The following is a 13,818-nucleotide window of genomic DNA, read 5'->3' as shown; positions in this document are numbered from 1 at the left end:
TTTTGAGGAATTGGTTCAATTATTATCTTGTTTGCAGGCCTTACCTGAACACTCAGTACAAAATAACACCTACTCCCCTCTCATTTTTACTTGTTTTTTTTTTCATAGTATCTGTCATCTTCTGCTATATTATATTTTATATTTATTTGAATATCATCTTTAACCACCCTTGGATTGTGGAAGTTTTGTTTACGAACATTGTTCCCTATATGCGCTCGGAGCATTGTTAGTTCTTGATAAGTATTTCTGAAATTCATGAAAGGAGTTTTCATTAAAACTGTAAATTAAGAAGCCTTTGGAATTTGTTGAGAATGGGACAAAAATTTCTAGTCAGAGGTGAAATGAGGTATACCCTCAAGGAGGATTTATCTCCATATAACATATTAACATCAGTTCTTTGACAGCAAAGAGAAATTAAAATAGTTCAGTTATGTCAGTTAGGCCAGTTTGAGTGAAAACTACTCATGTTATTTCTTTTTTCCCTCCAATAGTCACCTCCACCACATGGAATCAGGAAATGGTACACAAAGCTCAAATTTTCTTCTTCTTCTGGGACTTTCAGGGGAATCAGAACTGCAGCCCCTCATATTTGGGCTTTTCCTCTTCATGTACCTGATCACTGTGTTTGGAAACCTGCTCATTATCTTGGCCGTCAGCTCAGACTCCCATCTCCACACCCCCATGTACTTCTTCCTCTCCAACCTGTCCTTTGTAGACATCTGTTTCACCTCAACCACCATCCCAAAGATGCTGTGGAACATCCAGACACAGAGCCAAGTTATCACCTATGAAGGCTGTATCACCCAGATGTATTTTTACATTCTGTTTGCAGGATTAGATGACTTTCTCCTGACTGTGATGGCTTATGACCGGTATGTAGCCATCTGCCACCCCCTGCACTACATGGTCATCATGAGCCCCCAGCTTTGTGGACTGATGGTTCTGATATCCTGGATAATGAGTGTTCTGTATTGCTTGTTACACAGCTTAATGGTGCTGAGACTGTCTTTTTGTACAGATTTGGAAATCCCTCACTTTTTTTGTGAAATAAAAGAGCTGGTCCAACTTGCCTATTCCAACACCTTTCTCAATAACATGATGATGCAATTTTGAGCTGGACTTCTGGGTGGTGGTACCCTGACTGGTATCCTTTACTCTTACTCCAAGATAGTGTCCTCTATATATAGAATCTCTTCAGCTCAGGGGAAGTGTAAAGCATTTTCCACTTGTGCATCTCACCTGTCAGCGGTCTCCTTATTTTATTGTACAAGTTTAGGAGTGTACCTTAGCTCTGCTGCTAGCCACAGCTCACTGCCAAGTGCTGCAGCTTCAGTGATGTACACTGTGGTCACACCCATGCTGAACCCCTTCATCTACAGTCTAAGAAGTAAAGACATAAAGAGGGCTCTGAAAAGATGTTTTGGGATGGAAACTGTATCAAGGTCATTTGTCCTTGGGCTAAAGCAATGCACATGATAGCAGGGTTAAAGCCTCAGGGCCACATATTATGCTTCTCTGATCAGATTGTGAAAATCGCATTTGCTCCTTTGGCTTACTGTCTGCTATTTCCATTTCTTTGATTTCAACTTCTTTATACAATTTCAGCAATTCGCTTCATTAACTTTTCTGTTCGGTCATCTATGCTTTATCCTTTGTCATTTTTATACTCTCCCAAATCGATTCACATCCTTAAGTGAAATATATGGAAAATCCCATATATCTCATAAGACTGGGTGCATCTCCTAAGAATAATTTCTTTGTGAAATGTTATATACAGATCAAATTTATTTCATTTTACTGAGTGAATAATCCTGAGTCCTGTTACCTTTTGGAAAAGAAAAACTACCTTGATGACTGAATCCATCCAATGACATAATTTCATAAGAGTGTAGAGTATGAAACCTCAATTTATCACTTTCTGTTCATTATTCCTTTTGCACATCACTACCATAATTTCTCTTCCCCAAATTGTAGACTTTAACATATAGTGTGTTTCACAACAAGGCACTCCATTTTATTCCTACTAGGATCTTGTTCTTTACTTGGCTCAGTGTGCATATTGGTTACTAGTGTGTGCTCAGTTGCTCAGTTGTGTCAGACTTTTTGCGACCCCATGGGCTGTAGCCAACCAAACTCTGTCTGTGGGATTTTTCAGGCAACAATACTGGAGTGGGTTACCATTTTCTACCTGAAGGGATCTTCTCTACCTAGGGATCTAACCTGCATTTCCTCCATCTCCTGGATTGTAGACAGATTCTTTACCTGCTGAGCCACCATTATCAGAGTCACTGGAAAACCTGATCATCAATGCATGTCTCCAATGATAGTCTATGTGAAACACCAATTTCAATAAAAAGTTTGATGTAATAAAGTCTGGAGTCAAGATGACCCTAACTAAAATGAAGCACATATTTATACCAGATTTTAACTATGTAAATTCTTTTTTCTGGTGTACAGTTTACTTACTGATGTATGTAAGATCAGTGTCCATATATAAAGGCATTTATCATTGGCATGAAGGATTGTTTGGTGTAATTATATTTTATTTGGAATAATCTTTCTTTTTCTACTTGAAAAACTTACATTTTTGCCTACGATTATGATTCCTTTAATTGTTCTAAATGAAATCATCTTCCCCATTCTAAGTTGTATCATGACCACTAAAAGATGTTGAATGAGCAATGTAAATATGTATTTCTTTCCAAAGTACAGCTCACTAGGGAGCTCAAATTCCTCCTGGTCCTGTGATTCAGAGTCACAGAGTTTTGAACAAATAGGCTTATCCTTTTAACCTGGCATGGTTACCTATATGAAAACCTCAGTGGATTCAGTTTTTAATACAGTTATATGAAATAGACTTGAATAGCTAAGTAATTATAAATGCTATTCACATATCAGAACAAATGCCTACAATGAGAAGCCATATATTATTATAACTTCACTCAGCTGTTCACTTGGATTATTTTATCAATTTGTTCCTGCATAACAAGTTGCCCTAAAAGGAAGTGGTTTAACATAATGTCTTTAGTCTCAAATAGGAATACACAATAAGGATTTAATCTGATAGTCTCTTCTTTATGGGTCTACTGTCAGCTGTCAGACTCTGTTTTGTGTTTTCAAGTTACCTCCATAATAGTGTGTGCAGTAAGTGCTATTGTGTTTTGAGCCACTTTATGTCAATTTCTTCTTTTGATTTTGGTAGGTTAGTCTTTAGTTTAAAAGAAAAAAACTGAGTTTATCAAATGGTAATTTCTTTATATTAATTTCACTATTTATATATACATATATGACACTTTGTTTTAGTCCTAAAGAGATATCTCTCAATTTCAGGTTTGACTCAACTACATGGACTTTACTTATTACTCTGAACAATGTAAAACTCAAAATTTGAAATTCTAGCTAAGTCATTGAAGAGTAATTACATACAATAAACTGCCAATTTTTAAGGTATACAATTTTCTGAAGTTCAAAAATTAGCAGTACACACTACATGGTTCATTTCTTGATAGTCTAAAAGGTGCAGAGCAAGTTTTAATTTCTTTGAAATGTTATTGTTAATACTGTATTTGACCTGAATCTCAGTTTTATTTATTTATGAAGAAAACATAAGGTAACACCCTATGGATGTTGTGAAAATGAATGAAATGTACAGAAATGTTTTGCGGAGTCCACACACCATGTTCAAGGTTAGGAGTACATGTATGTATACATGTGCCTGCATCTGTATACACCTTTCTCTGAAATAAATATGCTCACACATATATGTACATGCCTACAGTCTCATTTGTAATTCCATCCCAAGTTGAAAGAAACCTTAAAAGCAAGTTAGAAGGATGGAAATGAAAAGAACAGATGCTTGAAATAACAGAAAATAGAAAGAATTTAGAAACTTTGACAGAAAGTTTTTAAGCAGAATGTGTGCCTTTAATATTAATAATGATTTACTTTTCTCATCTTAAATCCTCAAAGACCTCAAAGTTAAAACCAGATTTATATTTAGGCAATGAAAAGTTCTCTATAGGAGCTAATGAGAATACCTCAAAAAAGGACTCAATTTTCTCTTTCTGTTTAAGTATAATTTCAACACAAAATACCTCTAGCTAAGGGTAGGTCACTGATTGAACTGAAAGGTTTAAACTCAACTCCAAGAACAATATCTGACTGGACACATATCTGTATTAAATTTTTATTGCTCCTGCAAGAGACTCAGGTTCCATCCCTGGTTTGGGAAGACCTCCTATAGGAGGCCATGGCAACCCACTCCAGTATTCTTGCCTGGAGAATCCCATGGACAGAGGAGTCTGGCGGGCTATAGTCAATAGGGGCACAAGGAGTCAGACATGACTCAAGCAACTTAGCATGCACACATGCTCTTGTAACAAATTACCATACTAGTGACTTAAAACAAATACCTGTCTTAAAATTACCATGCTAGTGGCTTAAAACATGTATGTATCTTAAAATTCTTCAGAAGTCTGAAGTCTCATTGAACTATAATTATTTTCTTATGTATTTTATTTTTTAACTTTACAATATTGTACTGGTTTTGCCATATATCAAAATGAATCCACCACAGGTATACCTGTGTTCCCCATCCTGAACCCTCCTCCCTCCTCCCTCCCCATACCATCCCTCTGTGTCGTCCCAGTGCACCAGCCCCAAGCATTCAGTTTCGTGCATTGAACCTGGACTGGCGATTCGTTTCATATATGATATTACACATGTTTCAATGCCATTCTCCCAAATCATCCCACCCTCTCCCTCTCCCTCTCCCACAGAGTCCAAAAGACTGATCTATACATCAGTGTCTCTTTTGTTGTCTCATATACAGGGTTATTGTTACCATCTTTCTAAATTCCATATATATGCGTTAGTATACTGTATTGGTGTTTTCTTTACGGCTTACTTCACTCTGTATAATAGGCTCCAGTTTCATCCACCTCATTAGAACTGATTCAAATGAATTCTTTTTAATGGCTGAGTAATACTCCATTGTGTATATGTACCATAGCTTTCTTATCCATTCATCTGCTGATGGACATCTAGGTTGCTTCCATGTCCTGGCTATTATAAACAGTGCTGCGATGAACATTGGGGTACACGTGTCTCTTTCCCTTCTGGTTTCCTCAGTGTGTATGCCCAGCAGTGGGATTGCTGGATCATAAGGCGGTTCTATTTCCAGTTTTTTAAGGAATCTCCACACTGTTCTCCATAGTGGCTGTACTAGTTTGCATTCCCACCAACAGTGTAACAAGATTCCCTTTTCTCCACACCCTCTCCAGCATTTATTGCTTGTAGACTTTTGGATCTCAGCCATTCTGACTGGCGTGAAATGGTACCTCACAGTGTTTTTGATTTGCATTTCTCTGATAATGAGTGATGTTGAGCATCTTTTCATGTGTTTGTTAGCCATCTGCATGTCTTCTTTGGAGAAATGTCTATTTAGTTCTTTGGCCCATTTTTTGATTGGGTCATTTATTTTTCTGGAGTTGAGCTGTAGGAGTTGCTTGTATATTTTTGAGATTAGTTGTTTGTCTGTTGCTTCATTTGCTATTATTTTCTCCCATTCTGAAGGCTGTCTTTTCACCTTGCTTATAGTGTCCTTTGTTGTGCAGAAGCTTTTAAGTTTAATTAGGTCCCATTTGTTTATTTTGGTTTTTATTTCCAGTATTCTGGGAGGTGGGTCATAGAGGATCCTACTGTGATTTATGTTGGAGAGTGTTTTGCCTATGTTCTCCTCTAGGAGTTTTATAGTTTCTGGTCTTACATTTAGATCTTTAATCCATTTTGAGTTTATTTTTGTGTTTGGTGTTAGAAAGTGGTCTAGTTTCATTCTTTTACAAGTGGTTGACCAGTTTCCCCAGCACCACTTGTGAAAGAGATTGTGTTTAATCCATTGTATATTCTTGCCTCCTTTGTCAAAGATAAGGTGTCCATATGTGCGTGGATTTATCTCTGGGCTTTCTATTTTGTTCTATTGATCTATATTTCTGTCTTTGTGCCAGTACCATACTGTCTTGATGAACTATAAGTATGATGTATGTAGGACTGTGATCCTCCTGGACACTCCAGAGGACAATGTGTTCCCTTTGCTGTTTTACTTCTAGCGGCCACCAGCATTTCTTGTTTCATGGTCTTTCCTCCATCTTCAAAGCTAGGTGCAGAGCATTTTAAAATATCTTACATTAATTCTTCTTCCTTTCTCTTCCACATTTAGAGGACCACTGTGATTATATTATTCCATGTTGAATATCTGTGCTAATCTGGTATCAAGATCAATGATTATCCACTTTATTCCATCTGCTAATGTAATCTCAGATTTCCCTGGTAGTTCAGCTGATAAAGAATCTGCCTGTAATGCAGGAGATCCCGGTTCAATTCCTGGGATGCAAAGATCCCCTGGAGAATGGGTAGGTTACCCACTCCAGTATTTCACTTGCTAACTAAGATAGGATATTCAAAAGGTCTTGAGAATAGAGTGTGGTCATCTTTTGAGTATCTTATTCTGCCTACTAAATGGTCTTTTCTCAGATATATATCATTTGATGTCACTTAAAATTTATTTAAAAAATAATTTTAACTGGAGGATAATTGCTGTACAATATTGTGATGATTTTTGCCATACATCATCATGAATCAGCCATAGGTATGCATATGTCTCCCCCATCCTGAACCCTTCTCCCACTTCCCTCCCCAATCTATCCCTCTGGGTTGTCCCAGAGCCCTGGCTTTGGGTGACCTGCTTCATGAATCACCTTTGCACTGGTCACCTATTTTACATATGGTAATGTACATATTTCAGTGCTAGTCTCTCAGATCATCCCACCCTTGCCTTTGAGAAGGCAACAGACAGGAAGGCCAGGGGTCTCCAAATGGAGGAAATAGGCTGCAAGTGTCAGACATTTTTTCTCTCTCCCTTTTGTGGCAGGATGAAACAAATGAAGTGTCAGATTTTTTCTCTTAAAATTCTGTGTTGCAATAATGACACCTGGTTCCACCTGAACTTAACTTTTCTCAAACCTTGAGCTAACCAATGTGTTTTTCTTATGGAAATGTTTTTCTTAAGCTATGTTAGTGAAGCTATGTATTTGCTTTGGAATTTGCCTTTCTTCAAGATGGTCCCGCCTAAAGACTAACTTTTTTCCTTTTCTCAAACCTTGGGCTGATAATAGATCAACAAACCAGTATTTATATCTATTGTTTTATTGCTGGGGGGGTGACACACCTGGTACCATCCTATCACAAAAATGCATATTGTGGGAGAGGGGCCTGGTGAAACTCCAGCAGCCTTGAGATGTCTCTCTTATCTGATTAATGGTTTTCAAACAGACATCAAACAGCTTGCTAAAACTAGCAAGGTGGGGGGGCACTCTCCATCCCCCTTCTGATGTCTAGGTCAGAAGCTTTCTCTGTCCCTTTTTATAATTTAATAAAACTCTGCTATATTAAAACTGTTGAGTGATCAAGTCTGGTCCCCGGTCCTGAGGTTAAGTCTTCAGAGATCATGAATCCAACACCATTCACCATAAGCTATTACCTTCTCCCACTAAAAAAAAATCAAACAGAATTTGCCACTGATTACAAAATGAGTGAAATGTATTATTCAAAATTACATACATGGAAGATTCTTGATGAAGACCTAAAACTGTTTACATCTGAATTTAACAGAATCATTTTCTTGGCATACCCAGACAAGGACCTGCAGCATTAAGAATGTGTAAGATATTGGTAGAAATGCAGAATACCTGGTACCTTGAATCAGACCTACTGAATCATAATTTGCATTTGGTCTATAGTTCTTGGTAATTTTTAAGAATAATCAAGTTAGAAAAGTGCTACAGTAGAATAAATTTTATACTTTTTCACTGATGGTATTTGAGGTAGTATAAGTATTGGATACTGTCCTATGCATTACATGTGTAGGATCCCCTTAAGCCCTCAAAAATACCACCAGCTGCAAAGTCATCTCTGATTGAGAATCACTGCCACAGAACTTGTGAACTAAAAGCATTCTGATAATCAAGACTCTCAAACAAGACTCCATCCCTTTCTTGGTTTATAGATTTGGGCAGAACATTAAACCCCTCTATGTGTCATTTCTGTAATGGAGAATGAAGTATTAATATATAAGAAGACTACATCCCACCACAGAAAGAAAGAAAGAAAGAAAGAAAGAAAGAAAGAAAGAAAGTCGCTCAGTCATGTCTGACTCTACCCCATGGACTGTAGCCCACCAGGCTCCTCCATCCGTGGACTTTTCCAGGCATGGACTTATATTAAAATTAAAGCAGACAATCCCTATAATGTGCTAATTTAGGCTACAGTGTACAAAAATATCTAAATTTGTCTCATAATTAAAAACATTCATAACAAAGTACTAAAAGACAGCTTGTAACTTCTGACATAAGTATAAATATCCTAATTGAGTTGGCCAGAATGTCAGGGAGCCAAGGAGTGTAGTGCCCAAGGTTTTATATGAAAGGACAAAGTTATACTCATAAAATATTTTTTAGAAATATCAGTAGTTATGTACTCACCACTAGTGAAAACTTGGAAGATCTGAGGGACTTAATCAAGTGAGAATTCTTTGAGGAAACTTTAGCTTGGACTGGGATAAATTGTAGGGAGGGTTTAGACCTCTGGACACAGGAGAATTAAGGGGAAGGAGTAATAAAAACAGAATTCACCTGCCTTGTAAACTGGTCTCTTAGGAACAAAGAATGAACAGGAAAATTTTCCTTTCTGTCCCCCTGGGGAAATCAGGTACAGAGTATGGGTGTTACAGAAGAAAGGTGCCTAAATGAGAAGCTAAGTGAGCTATAAAATCTCTCTGCTGTGGTCCCCTCAGCCTGAGAAATCTTGGATGCCACAGAACATATTTCCTTTTGAAAGATTGTTGCTGAGCCATGAAAGACGCCAGGATTCTTGGCCTCCAGAGGAGGAGAATTCAATCTGGGGCCAGAGACGAGGCTTGATCACTCAGAGCTTTTGTGTAATAAAGTTTTATTAAAGTATAAAAGAGATAGAGAAAGCTTCTGACATAGACATCAGAAGGGGGCAGAAAGACTGCCCCCTTGCTAGTGTTAGCAATGGAGTTATATACTTTTTAATTAGTTATTACAGTGAATCAAAAGAATGTCTGGAGGTTGTAAGGACCTTATTAGACACACTCCCATAATCTATATTTTAAGATAACGGCATTAGCCAGAAGATTTTTTCCAGAAACTGTCCTCAAGCAGGATTGGAGATGGCAATGGCAACCTACTCCAGTACTCTTGCCTGGAAAATCCCATGGATGGAGGGGCCTGGTAGGCTGCAGTCCATGGGGGTCACTAGGAGTCGGATACGACTGAACGACTTCACTTTCACTTTTCACTTTCATGCATTGGAGAAGGAAATGGCAACCCACTCCAGTGTTCTTGCCTAGAGAATCCCAGGGACGGGGGAGCCTGGTGGGTTGTCATCTATGGGGTCGCAGAGTTGGATACGACTGAAGTGACTTAGCAGCAGCAGTCCTCAAGCAGGATACATTATTGTTATATAGTCCTAAGGAATGTAGAGGAAAAAAAATTGTCCTTTCCTCCTCCTTGAGAATTCCAGACCCCTCTCTCCTTGGGGATCCCCAGACTTATCAACCTGCCTAGGAATTGACTCTCTCACTTTGAAGATCTGGGTCTGACTGGGATTTCAGTCTTTCACTCCCTGCAGCTGTCTTGTGGGGACAGAGCTTCAGTCTCTATTATCAACCCTCCAGGAGGCATTTGAACTTCCACACAAAGAACTTTCTTTCAGTTCCCATCTAGGTGAGTCTGAGAGCCCAGTAGACACTATGGGAGAGAAATAGAATGCAAACCTTGAACATGTATCTGAAGTCACCTGTGATTCAGTCCAGCCTAGCTCAGATACCAGAGATTAGTGTGGTAGTTTGCTACCCTGATTATTGTGTGTGCATGTTCAGCCACTCAGTCATGTGTGACTCTTTGCAATCCCAAGGACTGTAGCTGTTAGGCTCCTCTGTCCATGGAATTTTTCAGGCAAGAATACTGGAGTGGGTTGCCATTTCCTACTTCAGGGGATCTTCCCAACCCAGGGATTGAACCTGAGTCTCTTGCATCTCCTTCATTGGCAACTAGTACCACTCGGGAAACCTTAATTCATAAATACATGTATCTACTTAGGACTAAAAGAGGAGCAAGGGCTTCACAGGCAGCACTATTGGCAAAGAACCTGCTTGTCAATGCAGGAGACATAAGACACATGGGTTTGATCCCTGGGTCAGGAAGATCCCCTGGAGCAGGGCATGCAACCCACTGCAGGATTCTTGCCTGGAGAATCTCATGGACAGAGGAGCGTGATGGGCTACTGTTCTTAGGGTCGAAAGAGTCAGACATGACTGAGTGACTGAGCAGGCATGAAAAAGAGAAGCAAACATTGACCTCAGTAAGGTACGGTTCAGTGGTGCCAATTGAACAATAAAAATGGAAGTCCAAGTAGAAGATAGAATGGGAGGCATAAAGTGTTTCCAGTAAAATTTGGACATAAGCCTTATGACATGCTAAGTAACAAGAGTAGAGAAATAGGTTATTAGATGTTGACAAATGTACTGTGAAGTAAGGATTTTTTTTTTTTTGACATGGATCATATTTGACTGTTTTCATATTAATGAGTAAGATCTGGACCAAGGGCTTCATGAAAATATATCCCTGCAAACATATGTATACAATGGCTGATTCATGTTGATGTAGGGTAGAAGCCAATATAATAGTGTAAAGCAATTATTCTCCAATTAAAAATAAATGAATTTTCAAAAATTCTTGAAAGATAGTGACTTCTCTTTGCTGGAATGCTTAGTCACTCAGTCCTGTCTGACTCTTTGTAACCCCATGGACTGTATCCTATCATTTCCTCTTGTCCATGGGATTCTCCAGGCAAGAATACTGGAGTGGGTTCCCATTTCCTCCTCCATGGGAACAGTCCCACCCGGTGATCAAAGCTACATTTCCTGTCTCCTGCATTGCATGCAGATTCTTTATCCACTGGGCAATGGGAAAGCCCTTTGCTGGATAGTTATATATGCTTACATATATATAAAGGGTTGGACACAACTGAGTGACTGAGCACACACACACACACACACACACACACACACATATATATTTATCTCTGTGTTACACAATTACTCTGTTAATCAAAAATTGTCTGTGAGAACCCTCTGTATGCTGCAGTTGGAGTGCTTTTATTAATGTCTTTGCTCACATTTTTCAAAATGAATTGGAGGTTTATTTTCTTTCCACAAAATGCTTGCCATTTAGTTATTTTATGTATGTATAGATATATTTGTGAGAATGTTTGGTAGTTTATAAAATGTATGTGGTCAGTCAGTCATATGGTGTTCTCTCCATTGTTTTTACATTTTTTTAATTGAAATAATTGAGCTGTCATTGCAATATTCTTCACTTGACAATACTTGTTTTTAAAAAAATGACAGTGAATGTTTTCCTGCATAAATTTTCATGCTAATTAATCACCTATTATGAGCTTCCTAGGTGAAGATAGTGGTAAAGAACCCCCTGCCAGTACAGGAGAGGTGAGAGACACAGGTTGGATCCCTGGAACTGGAAGATCCCCTGGAGGAGGGCATGGCAACCCACTCCAGTATTCATTCCTGGAGAATCCCATGGACAGAGGAGCCTAGTGATCTGTGGTCCATAGGGTTGCAAAGAGTCAGACACGACTGTAGCAACTTATCACACACACACACAAACACCCACACATACACCCACCTATTAAACATATTTCTAACTTTTACTCCTTCCTTCCTTATTTTTCTTTTTAATCCTTTTTGGTTAAATGTATTTCTAAAAGTTGTATTACCTTTGGACACCATGTAAAAATCACTTTTTTTTTTTTACCACTTGATTAAATGTCACTTTTGTCTTTCATGAACATATTTGAATCCACGTATATTTAAGAAAAACAAATTAACTTGAATACTGCTTCCTTCTTGCATTTTAAAATATTTTATCTTATATTCTTTTATTTCCAAGTCTTTGGCAATTTAACATTGAATTAGTGGCTAATGTCATTATCACTAAATTATTACTGTTCACATGTTTATGAAACTTACAGATACTCATTCAATCTTGTTACATTCAGTTACTTTAAAACCACATAACCTAGTTTTATTCTTAGTAACATTGTCCCATATATGCTTGGTTTCTTTTAAACTTTTCTTTCTACATGAGGTATACATACATACTTCATACACTTTTGTACAAATGCATGAATAGAATCCTATGCACATCACAGATAGGCTTGATGATTCAGTGCTGTGTTTGTTTGTTTGTTTGTTTTTTCTACTTGTGTTGCCTTTTCCTTATTGGTCAATAATGTCCCAGGACTTTCTTCCAGTCAACTAGTATTCAACGTAAGACAGGTTCATTATTTCAATAGCTGTTTAGTATTTCATAACGGGCTGCGCTACTCACACTGCTGATGGTCTTTCCTAATCTTTCTCTTTGAGTTGCTATTATATCATTCCTGCAAAAATATTTGAGATTGTTAAATTTAAATTGTTTTTCTAAGAAAGAGTGACTTTGTTTCCTCAGGAATACTGAAAAATGCTTGTAGAAATATCTGTCTGTTATTCTGGGAACTGTGGGTGGAGATCAGGGATGCTCTAGACGTCCTGCAAAGTACAGGACAGACCCCACCACAGAAAAACAACCTGCCTGAGAATGTCAATAGTACTCAGGCTGAGAAGCCTTCAGTTAAAGAACTGGAATTTTAATATCTATACCATCGTTCAAATGATTTTCCTAACAGTGTGACATTTTAAATTTCTGTCTGCAAACAGATAGTCCACCTTTGATCCCTGTTTCAAAGTACCACTATAAACTGTGTGACAACTCTAAGTAATTTCCCAGACCGATGGTTGTGAAACAGTGTTCTTTTCTTAACTGTTACTGAGTTTGATAAAAAAATTAATACCTTGAATTGTCATTTTGATGTGTCTATTTTTATTATTATATGCCCACATAAAATATGCCTCTTAATCTACCATTATCAACTTTTGAAATAATTTTTAAGAATAGCTGCTTCTCAGTTACACTTTTGGGGACTGTTTTGCCGTTAAAATGTGTTTTCATTTTGCTTGGTTATATACATCTGTCTTCTGCTGGGCTTTTTGCTTTTAGATAGTTTGGCACACTTGTGAATTTTACTGTGTAATTGTCTAGGTATTCACCAAAAAGGATTGGTTTTTATACTGCATAGATTACTCCTCTGATTTATTCTATAATCTAATCTTCCCAAATTGAAGGTACTAAGGATAGGAGATGCTTTATTTATTTATTTATTTATTTTCCCATTTTATTTTATTTTTTAAACTTTACAATATTGTATTGGTTCTGCCATATATCGAAATGAATCCGCAACAGGTATACATGTGTTCCCGATCCTGAACCCTCCTCTCACCTCCCTCCCCATACCATCCCTCTGGGTTGTCCCAGTGCACCAGCCCCAAGCATCCAGTATCGTGCATCAAATCTGGACTGGCGACTCCTTTCATATACGATGTTATACATATTTCAATGCCATTCTCCCAAATCATCCCACCCTCTCCCTCTCCCACAGAGTGCAAAAAACTATTCTATACATCAGTGTCTCTTTTGTTGTCTCGTACACAGGGTTATTGTTACCATCTTTCTAAATTCCATATATATGCGTTAGTATACTGTACTGGTGTTTTTCTTTCTGGCTTACTTCACTCTGTATAATAGGCTTCAGTTTCATCCACCTCATTAGAACTGATTCAAA

The 13,818-nt window shown here is 37.9% G+C and overlaps 1 pseudogene; it reads left to right on the top strand.

The window, feature by feature from the left end:
* The first annotated feature begins 504 nt into the window (after positions 1-504).
* LOC105001937 lies at positions 505-1,476 on the top strand (annotated as a pseudogene).
* The last annotated feature ends 12,342 nt before the right edge of the window (positions 1,477-13,818 follow it).

This window comes from Bison bison, unplaced genomic scaffold (assembly GCF_000754665.1).
Source record: "Bison bison bison isolate TAMUID 2011002044 unplaced genomic scaffold, Bison_UMD1.0 scf7180017864386, whole genome shotgun sequence".
In the NCBI taxonomy this organism is placed as follows: Eukaryota; Metazoa; Chordata; class Mammalia; order Artiodactyla; family Bovidae; genus Bison; species Bison bison.
The sequence above is the reverse complement of the archived record's forward strand: the minus strand, read 5'-3'. Positions and strand labels throughout refer to the sequence as shown.